Source organism: Aotus nancymaae, unplaced genomic scaffold, assembly GCF_030222135.1.
Source record: "Aotus nancymaae isolate 86718 unplaced genomic scaffold, 86718_ANA_hifiasm-v0.15.2.pri h1tg000014l, whole genome shotgun sequence".
Lineage (NCBI taxonomy): Eukaryota > Metazoa > Chordata > Mammalia > Primates > Aotidae > Aotus > Aotus nancymaae.
This window is the reverse complement of record NW_026988425.1, coordinates 45,432,771-45,445,652: the sequence shown is the minus strand read 5'-3', so window position 1 is coordinate 45,445,652 and position 12,882 is coordinate 45,432,771. Positions and strand designations below refer to the sequence as shown.

General features: G+C 34.1%; 1 non-coding gene across 1 annotated transcript; it reads left to right on the top strand.

Annotated features, from left to right (window-relative positions):
* Nucleotides 1-7,881: 7,881 nt before the first annotated feature.
* Nucleotides 7,882-7,987, top strand: LOC135274934 (U6 spliceosomal RNA). The gene has a single exon (XR_010342678.1). It is a non-coding gene; the product is annotated as a U6 spliceosomal RNA (small nuclear RNA).
* Nucleotides 7,988-12,882: the final 4,895 nt, after the last annotated feature.

Below are 12,882 nucleotides of genomic sequence, written 5' to 3'. Positions count from 1 at the left end.
GGATCTTTGCAATGGGAGCCTCTGATCACCACTGCTTGTAGTTGGCCATCTTGGTCCTGCCTCCTATAATCCTATTTTAACTAACTACCAAGTTAAGATGATGCTAGCAAATTCAGGAGGATCTTGAAGGGTAAAGGTTCTAAAAACCATTTCACACAGTCAATGGCTACCAGAGATTAGTGGGTGGCAAGAGTATTTGTTCACTGAGAGCTTTAAAAAGTAACTACCTGAGGCCTGAATCCCTGGCTGGAGTTCCCTGACAAAATTCTTTTCATGATAAATTCTCAAAAATTTGTTATAAAATTTGTTATAAATGAAATATAGCTCAAAATCATAAAGGTCATTTATGACAAGCTCACAGGTATCAGCAGAGTCAACAATGAAAAGCTGAAAACCTTTCTTCTAAGATCAGAAACAAGACAAGGAAGCCAAGTCTTACCAATTCTATTTAACATAGTTCTGAAAGTTCTATTCAGAGCAATTAGACAAGGGAAAAAAAAAAGGCCTCCAAACCAAAAAGGGAGAAGTAAAATTATCTCTGCAGATGACATGATCTTATATATAGAAAACCCTGAAGACTTTACCAAAAAAAAAAAAAAAAAACTGTGAGAACTAATCAAATTCAGTAAGTAAAGTTGCAAGATCAAAATTTAACATACAAAATTGTTGCATTTTAATACAATAACAATGAACTATCTAAAAAGAGATAAAGAAAACAATTCTATTTACAATAACACTAAAATACCTAAGAATAAATCTAACTAAGAAAGTGACTGACCTATACAATGCAAACTATAAAATACTGATAAAAGAAATTAAAGAAGACACAAATTAGTGAAAAGATTATATGTTCATATATTAGAAGAATAAATATTGTTGTTAAAATGTCCACAGTAACCAAAGCAATCTGCAGAATCAATGCAATTCCTATTATAATTCCAATGACACTTTTCACAATAATAGAAAAAACAATCCTAAACTTCATATAGAAAAGACTCTAAATAAGCAAAGCAATCTTGTGCAAAAAGAAAGCTGGAGTCATCACACCACCTGATTTCAAAACATACTACAAAGCGACAATAATCAAAACAGTATGGTACTAGCATAAATAGACACATATAGAGCAACAGAACAGAACATCCAAAATTAAGTCTTTACTATAAATAAACATTTACTATAAATTGATATTTAATCTTATTTAAATTTAAATAAGCATTTACTATAAATTGATCTTCAACAGAATGCCAGGAATGCATAATGAGGAAAGGATAGTGTCTTCAAGAAATGGTGATAGGAAAACTTGATATCTATAAACAGAACAACGAAATTGGACTCATATGTCAAACCATATACAAAAATCATCTCAAAATGTATTCAAAGACCAAAATGTAAGACCTGAAATTGTGAAATTACTTGAAGAAAACACAGGAAAAAGCATGTTGGTACCATTTATGTCATTTATAAGTATAAACTAAATCTATTCAAAAAGAGAATTGAAGTAATACTGATATAATTTAATTTAGAAATTTCTTTTTAAAATAACTGCCATGATATGTCTCAACATAAATAGATATGCATAAATTGGCATTTTTCTCTATTTAGACATAGACATATTTAACATAACTTAAAATTGCTTTCATTTTTACCTAATTGTATTATCTATTCTAGTATTTTGATAACTAGGATAAAGTTAAATAATAATAGTTATAAAAATAATGTAATTTCTGCCCTCTTTCTCTGACTATAATTGTAAGTTTGCATTTTTCCTATTCCAAATCATTACCTACTCCTATCCAAAATCATTACTTTTAATGACAAAACCCACAATTACTTTTGCGCCAACCTAATAATATTCTCCCATCACCCCATTTCTCGGTTCATTCGTAGTATTAGACTATGTAATTTTCTAGGCTCATAATTTTAATATATTTAATTTTGTTTGAAAATCAGTCACAATATTATATTTGCTATGCAACCATAGACATAGAAACAGCTTTTGAATAGGAAAAATGCAGACTATAGCAATTGACATGATTTGGCTGTTTTCCCACCCAAATCTCATCTTGAATTGTAACCTGAGTTGTAGTACCCAGGTGTCAAGGGAGGGACCTGGTGGAAAATGATTGGATCATGGTGGCGGTTCTCCCATGCTGTTCTGATGATAATGAGGGACTTCTCAGGAGAGCCGATGGTTTTTAAAGTGTTTGGAAGTTCCCCCTTCATAGCACTTCTCTCCCGCTGCCATGTAAGAAGCTGCCTGCTTTCCCTTCATTTTCCAGCATGACTCTAAGTTTCCCGAGGTCTCCCTAGCCATGCAGAACTGTGAGTCAATCAAACTTCTTTGTTTATAAATTACCCTGTCTCAGGTAATATCTTTATAGCAGTGTGAAATCAGACTAATACATCAATGTATGAATTATCAATCATACAATCAATTTTAATAATCTCTGAGTTTCAGAAAAGGCAGTAAAAGTGTTAAATTTACTTTTAGTTCTCTATGTGTGTGAGAAAAAGTGAGAGGAAGAGAGAGAGAGAGAATAGACAGAGATCGAAAATTGGGGTAACATTAATGCACTCATAAATGTACATAGATTATTTAAAATATCTGTATCAGAAAAATGTGATGAACTCTCTTTATAACTTATTATATCACTCAGATTTTATTATTTTGATGAAATGCACTATGTTAATTCAAATGCAATATACTCATAAGTAACACTTGAGTATATGAACCACACTTGTCAAAGTAAATGAACAAAACATTATTTTGATGTAGGGCCCTTGAACTCCTTTATGGCATTGGTTTTGTTTACATTGTAATTTTCAAAATTAAGTAATCTACATGGTTCCCTAGTGTGAATTAACAAGTAGCTCTCAATCAGTGTTTCACATTTTCTTCAGCAAGTCCACGGAGGAAAACAGTGCCTGTTTTCTTTCTTGTGGTATAAAATTATTGTAGACTATAACTATTCATGCTTCAGTATGAAAATTATATTTTTATAATTTATATTATACCAACAATTGCAGAGATTTCTCTTTGTGTATTCAACAAGAAAAAAACAAAACTACATTCAAAATAATTTCATAATTATGAACCACAGGCTTATATATTTCTAACATATAAATCCTAAAGTCTTTCTGCTGAAACTATTTCAGATTATCTTCAATCAACTACTTGCTATTATAGTCATGTGAGCAAACTGAAGCTATTTCGATGAGCTGCCTGAAGTTCCCTCTTACCCTCACTAGAAAATGAAAAAACAAATGCTATGTTGTCAGAAGTCTTCATCTCTCCCACTTGACAAACCTAAAATATGTTCTTTTCATTTAAGGGTTTTTTTCTTCATGATGTAAGGCTTGCCCCTTTGATTTCATAAAGGAAAGAAAGAGATTTAAGAATAACACCAATCCACAAGGCAAACTATCTAGTAAACAAAACATTTTTTAAAAAAAATTAAAAGGTAGCAGTGATTTCAAAGACAAGTGTTTCATGGTTGGTTGTCATCATTTATTGGAAAAGCCAAGTGTGTATCAATGTAGCATTTCACTGATTACTATGACTTGAGAGAATGTGAGAATAAACCAAGAGAGTAATCAGTAAAATATGTAAGACTGGGAGCAGAGGGCACCTGTTGCCATGGATTTTAAAAACCGTGTCTTCAAAGACATGAAAGAACAAACACAAAAATACTACGCTATTGCTCTGGTCTCAAAGTCACCAGAGAGATGCTAGAACTAAAAGGAATGATGATCCTGAACTAATTGGATTTTAAATCAAGATCAAAATGCAGCGTGCATTATCCAGAAATGGAACAGTCTAATTTAGTAATTACGGGATCCGCTGCCATTGATTCCATCACAGCTCTCATTGTTTCAGGCATCAGATCCACCCCCACTTCCCCTGGGATGGCACAGCCTTCTCATTTTTTGCTGTTAGGAAACTTCCATCAATGCTTTGTTTCTATTTCTCATTCTCTCTTATTTCCTTTCTATGATCCCCTTTGCTGAGTATAGTTCTAATCGATAGAATAAAATGGTATCCGTAAATCCAATTTGGAAATTATTACACATATCTTCATTTCTGGTAAATTCTGCTTTGGGCCTGTGAACTTTAACCCTTTTATTCTTCTCCATAAGCTAAATCACAGGAATAAATAAAATAAAAGGAAAATTTATCATTCATCACAACGTGTACAGAGAAATAAATAGAATGGAAGCAGACTGCCACTGGACTTCCAATATTGAATAGAACACTTGAACTGACTCTAAAGAACTACAGCCTGGCAGGGTGGCTCATACCTATAATCCTAGCATTGTGGGAGTACATGAGCATCATTTGAGTTCAGGAGTTGGAAACCAGCCTGGGCAACATTGAGACCTTGTGTCTACTAAAATTTAAAAAAAAAAAAAATTAAATTAAAATTCATTAGTTTTATATTTTAACATCTGGAAGGATTTTCTATACTTTTCATATTGGCAGGCTCCATTATATTTTGTCCCTGTGTACAGAGACTCAGTGTAGCCCTGTAGTTAAAACTGATGGCACTCGGACCAGATTGTAGATTTACAACCTTTATCTAACACTAACTTGCTCCATCACCATGCTCAAGTCACTCATTATCCCTATACCTTAGTCTCCATAACTATAAAAATGGGGCAGTAGTGTCCATTTCATAGTCTGGTAAAGGATCAATGAGGTAAAAATTATAAGTGCATGGAACAGCATTTGACGCATAGAAGGTACACAAGAATAATTCACTATCATTATTCACTATCATGATTATTCATTATTATTACTACATCATTATTGTACCATTTATTATTTATTATTATTATTATTATTGCAGTCTTCAGAATTCTCATGAGAAATACATTCATCCATCTGTCTGATGCTAAAACTAATCATTCTTGGCCTTAGACACTTTCTCAGAACTCACTACTTCAAGGAAGTAAAGAGAAACACCTTCCTTCTAAGAAATAATTTTTACTGCATCCTAACACCTCACCTTTTCTTGTCATCTTTCTTTCATTCATCCAGTATTCAAGTAATATCTATTGGGTGCTCTAGGCACTAGGATATTGGAACATGATAAACTACAGATTCTATTTTGGTCCTTTCATAACAAGTTTTAAGGTTATTATTTAATGTCATAATTAGTACCAGGAGATACTTGATATTCCAATGTATCAAGTTAGCTTACCAAGAAATGTGATGTATAATAAAATTATTGCTACTTTTCTAGATTAGGTTTGTATTACTTCCTTGATAATATATTTTAATTTCTATTTGATTTCAAGACAAATATTTCTAGAAACTGAATATTTTTACTGTGTATTGATGCTTCAGGAAAAGCAAGTTGGTTGCCTTAGAAATGGTCTCTTTGCTTATGTATCTTGACAGTTACTTAGGTCAGCATATGCTTTTCCCATTGGCTCCAGGGGTTACATTTCAGAAAACTGGAAGTATAGTATTCGGAGTTTCTCATGTTTATAGCCTTCTGTTCTCCCAGGGAAAAACAAGAAATCTATTTTGTTGACATTCAAGACATGATGCTTTGCCATGCTGAAAAACAAAGTATTTATAAAACAAGTGCTAAATTTAGATTTAGGAAACTCGAGTTTCCAGCCATGAGGGAATAACAGGGTTTGAAATTAGCCTCCTGCCATAAACAACTAGAAAACTGGACAAAATGTAGGAAATAACTATTTTCATACTTTGAGCAGCAGACAGCACAGCACTACGATCCTTGACAGAAAAGAGCCAAAGAAATGAGACTTATTGCTGCCCAGGCTTTCTGCCTAGAGAAAATGTCTATACTGTGATACAGGGATGGGAAAATCCAAATAGAGCCTGCTAGTCTCCCTGAGTGAAGAGGTGGGTAGAATTTGCAGGGCATTCACAGGAGGGAGCTATACAGAGGAAGAGTTCCAAAAACACACATTGCAATCTCTTGAATCTTTGGCTTAATATCAACCTCTGCATGCATGGAGTGAATCCCCAGAAGTCTAGGCAACAAGAACTTCTGCAGAAACAATTACCGGAGAGTGGGTGCTGAATACCATTCAGAGTTTACACATGGCCAAGAATTGTTGAAATTTCCCCTAACCATAATAGAGATACCTTGAATCATCAAAATATTCAATAGAGACCATGAAAGGAGTGTCATGCCTCAGAAACAGGGCTAAATTAGCATTAGGAAAAAAGGATACTCTAGGCCTATCCAAAATGAACCTGAAGTCTCAGAAAGATAAAGCTTATCCACAAGTAACCTATCGCCTACCAGAATAAAGTCTTACTGGAATACCGCAAAAGCCAGCAGTCAGCAACATAAAATTTATAAAATCTAGCATTTATTAGATTTAATATAACCATGTGGTTATTTCAGGAGGTAAATATGGATTCATTAGTGCTTTCACCAGTAACTGTGCTTTTTCAAGCACAAATTAGGCATATACTTCTAAATGCACTTCAAATTAGGTCACAGTAGCCTCTCTTTTTTATGCCAGAGTGACGAATCATGCCCTAGACTGTAGTTGCACCCTGTTGGAAAATGCAGGGAGAAAACTGTGGAACAAAGGCTAGAGCCTTACTTACACATATGTTGCATAAGTAAGGAATAAGTTTTATTGTTTTAAGTGTTTGAGATTTTCACGTGGTTGTCAATCTCTGCATAATTAGGTAATCTTTATGGATACAGTAGAATGGAACTAACAATGAAAAAGAACACTTACAGAATTTCTTAACTGTAAAAACATTAGCATTTGATTATTTCAGTATTTCCCGAGTTTCTTCTAATATGTTTAGGAATCTTTGAGTTAAACAAACCTTATTGCTAAATGGCTTCCTTTTATTCTACTTCCTATTATTCTACTACCTCCTCAGTTTCTTTAACCTGCTGAAATGCCTTTGGACTCTTTAGTTAGAGGCCATCTGATGCATGATTCTTCCAAATTTAATTGTCCACTCTTGATTTTCAAAGTGTTTTCAGCACAAGTGCTCCGTGGAATGTTGTGCTCCTTTTGAAAATATTGAAAAAGTGTCATGCCCTCATTTCCCAAATGAACAAACTGAAGGTAATAATTAATATATAAATCATACAACTAGAACCCAGGTTTCTTAGTTCTCACTCTTACGCTGTCTGCCACACACTGCTTTGCATTACAGTAAAGGACAAAGGTTACACTTTTTTCTAACGGGGTAAGTGCTTTCATAGAGAAGTGTGAAGATTTAAGAAAGTTAAATTCCTCAAGATCTTAGATTTGCAGTCTTTCTTGGATAAAACATAAGACAAGATGGAATAATTATATTTTACATTATGTACTTCATGAGAGTTAATCTATATTGATAAAGGTAAAAAAAATCAACTTAAACAAAATTTAACTAAGTTTCACTGACAGTGGGATCATCTGAGTTTCAAGTTGTAACTTAAATGCCACCTCAGAGCACCTGTCTTAGAATTTTCTAGATGACATTGCACATCTTCACTCCATCAACCAGGCTTGGCACTCCATAGGCCCCCTTCCTGCTTTGTTTTCCACCATAAACTTCTGATATTCTGACACAGTACGTGTTTTCCGTGTTTACCATCTGTCTCCTTCCCCAGTAGAATAAAATCAGCACTATTTGCAGTTGTTCTCAATGTATACTCGGCACCCAGAATGGTATCTGGCATATTGTAGTCACTCAATAAATATGTTTAAATTGATGAATGTATTTTTTATTTATCTCAGGTAGCTCATATGAATTTGAGTACAATAGTTGACTTCCAATGAAATGCAGTTTTACTGTGTCGTTTGGGAAGCATCGTATAACATGATAAGTAACTTCTTTGCTAAATCTAATCAAATACCTGGTATTCAGAGAATACAGAATAAAGTCTGGTGCTTGTTTCAGCAGCACATACACTAAAATGGAACAATACAGAGAAGATTAGCATGGCCCCTGCACAAGGATGACACACAAATTAGTGAAGCATTCCATATTTTTCTGCACCTGTATCCCAGAACTTAAAGTAAAATAAAATAAAATAAACCAAAATAATAAGTCTGGCTACTAAATAGAGTTTTCAGAGCATGATCTCAAAACAGATGTGAAATAGGTAAATAGATCTCTAAGCTCCTTTTTAGGTAAAACATTCCCGGTAACCTCCTACTCTCTAGTTGCCCAATTCTCTGACTTCTAAAAGTGACTCCATATACCTTCTTTATAAATATTCTGAACTTTTTTTTAGTGCATTTTAAAACTCCGATCTGCTTTACATTTTGCCTACTGGTCCTGGTCCTGGCCCTTCAGACTCCTCTTTTCTCCTAAATAAAGCTAGAAAGCCTTATCATACTAAATATGGTTTGCTCAGATGTGCTTGCTGAATTTCATAACCTCACTCCCCCTTGTAAACTGGTCAGGATGTATTCATGAACATGGAGGACATTTTTATCCTTAAAACCACATTCATGACAGAAAACACACACCAAAGCAAGACTTTTCTTAAACTCTTGCTCAATTCAATATTTCAGAAAATGTAAAAATAGAGGAAGGTGATTTCATTACAAGATCAGAAAAAGCACCTCTATCTATGACCATCTTCTATCCCTAAATCTTGTTTCTAGTCAAATAAAAATGTGATTATCCCAAAGTGGCTGGACAGGAAAAGGTTTCTATTTCAACTTAATTCAGATGGATATTCTGTTTACTCTCCCTCGTTTTAATACATGTTCTTTCTGTAAACACCTATCTATATCCAGGGAGCAGTGTACATACAAGTATAAACCATGGAAATTCTGAGAGTGGAAGAAACTGGAGGCAAGGTGTAGATCCCTCAGAATCTGGTTCTCCAGTGTATTCTCAGAAGTGTATCAGCCAACTGTTGGATATGTGGCTGCAGTGATACATCAAAAGTCATGATTTCCTTTCTCTACATCTTTGGAAGATTTTCCCTTCCCAAGAGAACCTCTTGTCTTAAATTAGAGAAATTATTTATTGAATATAAATTTATGCTTCCAGTGTCAAAGTTAGTGAATTTTAATTAATTCATATTGCTTACTGCACCCTTTTGAGAGGAGCGTTTCCTTTTTTTAATGTAAGCAATAACCAGAAAGATGACACATTTTGTCTTCTTTCTACACCCAAATGTAAATAATTATGATAACCTCTTGCTATGTGGGAGGCGGCTGTCTAGTGTGATCATTAAATTACAGCTGCTGTATTGTATTCTCCTTGGTTACTGTTCATCCTAATTCGATAGACTGAATTGTACGTGATGCAGAAAATTCCTATTTGTACTTACAAAATATAGTTTAGCAAATTGCTCTGTGACACTATTCATTTTATTTCCTGAACATTTGTGGTGGAAAATGACTACAGTCCTTATTATTACTATTGCTATTATTACAGAGTTCTTCCTTATAAAGACTGAAACCTTTTATAAATGTTAGTCTTATGAAGAAGCACATACAAGTGGGGGAAGTCGAGTGTTATTTCACTAGTTCACTCTGGAGAAGTTGATATATAAAGGTCGATAACCTTCTTCAACATCACTCATCCTGTTAAGGACGGAATCAAAGACAGAAATTGCTTCCCTCAATTTGGTGATGCTATTTTATCTGCTGGATTATACCTGGATCCAACTACAACTCTTCCAAATGGTAACTTTTTGAGCCAGACTGGCTCTAAGACATAGAGAAATTCTTTCATGTTATTTTCCCCTTTTATGCCTCAACGTCTGCTCAGTCCTAGGTTAGTGCATGCCTCCCCGCTGGAGGACACAACAATTGTTAGTGTCATACTCAGTGATATGTACATTCTGACAATGCTACTGATCCTGGGAACCATGATTCATATTTTATTGCCACCTTACTGGTTTGCTTTTATGACTGGTTTTATTGCCGCCATATATTTATTCAGAAAGCATCATTTTGAAAATATAAACCTTAAAACAAGAAAGCAGTTGAGGAGAAAAATAGAATGTTTGCTTCTTTGGAATGACTTTAACAAACTGTGTATTTCAGAACATTTCTACTCTTCCAAATTTATTTCTTTGAATGCTCTCCCACCCCCTACCCCAAGAAATAAAGAGATTATAAATAGAAGCAGAGATCATGAGAGCTAGACGGAATCTTAGAATTAACCTTTCAAATACTATCACTTTGCAGATAAGCAAAAGGAGGTATAGAGCAGGTGGGAAGTGATGTGACCAAATTCCTACTGCCAGTTAAGTTGTAAAGAAATGCCAGCTATCCTTCCTCAGCCCCTCACAGTTCAGGTCCATTCTCCACATTTCTCTGCCTCGTAGAAGAGGCACTCACTGATTGATAGCAAACCCATCGATTGTTTGTACTTCATTGAGCAGGGTGTCATGGGGACAGAGAAGGGGTTCAGAGAAAGAGAAAGATATTTTTACCTCGGGGGAGGTTTGCTGATATCACCATTGCTGGGTTTAAATCCTGGAAAGATAGAAAAAGCACAGGAAGCTTTCAAAAAATAGGAGATGTTCATTCTGTTTTCTTAGATGCTGTTGTAGGAATCTCACAGGATGAGAACCTTAAGTTTTAATTAATCAATCAATCATGAAGTATATATTAAATGCGTAATATCCATGCAGCACTATACTCCAGAAAGTAGGTGAGTCAAGAAAAGTAGAGATTGAAATAAATGGTTTTTGTTTTAGTATTCTCATTCACCATCATGTACAGAGGATTCTTGTCTACGAAATGGAAAAATAACCTCTCAAAGTGATTGAAAGAAACAATGAGAAAATTGAGGTTATGTGAATTAAGTAAATATCAAAGAGTAATTGTTCTATAATATTTTTAAAAATTTACATTAAAATAAATGTATATTTATAAAAATACAATCTATGAAAGTGCCTAAGGCAAAAGGGATCTTTGATTATAATCTTACGTGCAATTGAATTGTTCTACCTACTTAGTTGTATCTGGGCTAACTTAGAAAGTGATTTGTCCCAGACACTTTCTAGAGAAACTTTGCAATATTATAAATGACTCATATTCCACTTAGACACTTTAGCTCTGAGATTTTTTTTCTAGACCTCTCTTATCTTTCATGTCCTATAAAACCCATTAAAAAATGTATGTGTACATTTTTGCCTTAGTTAAATATGACTACTTTTGTTCATTGATCCTGATTTATTTATTCCATGATGCTTACTCAAAAAAAAAAAAAAAAGTAACATTTAGGTTTCAGTTCATTGTGAATTTCTACCTACATTGTCCTAGGTAGAAATTATTTCCCAATTTAACAATAGACAATAAACATCAGGAAAACACTGAGAATTTTTAAATAAACTGCCTATTTTTGTATCATTGAGTTAAAAATTGATGGCATTGAAACAAAAACAGCCTCTGCTATTTTAGTACTAGAAAATTGTTTTTAAAATCACTTGATACTAAGTTTAAAATTATCATCTTGAGTGAACTTTTGTACATTGTTGATCGATGTAAGCATTTAAACTAGATAAAAATTAAATATTTATCTTTTTGAATTTTAAAAGGTGAATTCTAACTTATTTTTTAAAACAATATAAAATATTTTGTATTTTTAAATTATCTTAAGGCTTTTATCCATTCTTCAGAAGGTCCCATTCAGGAGATCATAAATGTATATACACATTTATAAACACAGAGAAAACCCCCAGAGGACCACCTTGAATGCTAGAAAGAGATTGCAGAACATAACATCCAATTTCACAGATAAAATGTAAATGAAGTCAGTTTGCATGCTGTAATTGCTATATAATTAGATTTTGTTATTATTTAAAAATTTCACTAAAAATGATTGTATATTCTGTATGTAAATGTTTTCCATTTTTGTTGGTTTCATATTTGTCCTTTTTTAAAAAGAACTGTATTTGTTTATTCCATTTCATTTAATTCGACAACCAGCATATGGTCTCCACTACACAGGGCAATCCCCTGTATTTTATCTTACAACTAACAAACTCACTTTACAATGTTAATAAGAAACCAATGTCTCTTTTTATCATATCTATTTTACATTCACACATACACACACACTTTGCCTTAGTTTACTTCTTCCTTGTTTTCCTGTCACTTTGCCTCTTTAGGTCTACTGCCACTCTGCTTTGTCTGGAGATATGCTCTCTTTGGACCCTGCCCTGATGTTTCTGGATCTCACAGCACCCGGTGCCAATCTCCTTTCTTTCAGAATAGTTCACTGAACTGTAGCTGTGTGGGAATTGATTGGGAGTGCATCTGTAGCTTGGCACTCAGCGGGGAAGTACTGCCAACCAAGTCATCAATATGTGCTCCCACACAGCTGGTTCCCCTTAAGTCCACTCTAAGATTCTGTATCAGAAACATCAGAGTGAGAATGTGCTTTCTGGAATTGAGAGATGTGCTCTCTACCTCCCTGATTTTTTTTTCTTTTCTTTTGATGGTACTGGAACAAGACACACAAAGAATAAATTCGAGTCATAAGCAAGAAGACCAAAATAATTAACTCATGTTCTATCATTGCCAGTTGATGTGCCTATAAAAACTTGGGGCAATTACTCTGTTAATGACTTCACTGAGGGTAAGCCTCTCAGAAACTTTGGTCATAGGATCACAGTGGCTGCAGCTGCCTGAGGCTGGCTGGTTTCAACTTTCAGGCAACTCTTTGAATGTGGGATTTTTATTTCAGTTTATATCTCCCAAGTTTCAATATGAATAAACTCTAAGACTCAAAGCAAATCTCAGCAAACTGAAGTTTAGTAATGGTTCCATCTGAAACCAGACATCATTCATAATGTGTGCAAGAGGTGACCCAGGTTGATGGAAAGACGTTTAGAACTCTACAAGACATTTAATGAACCTGAGTTGCATATCGAACGTGTTTTATTTTTTAAGAAAAAGTGGTGAGTTTTG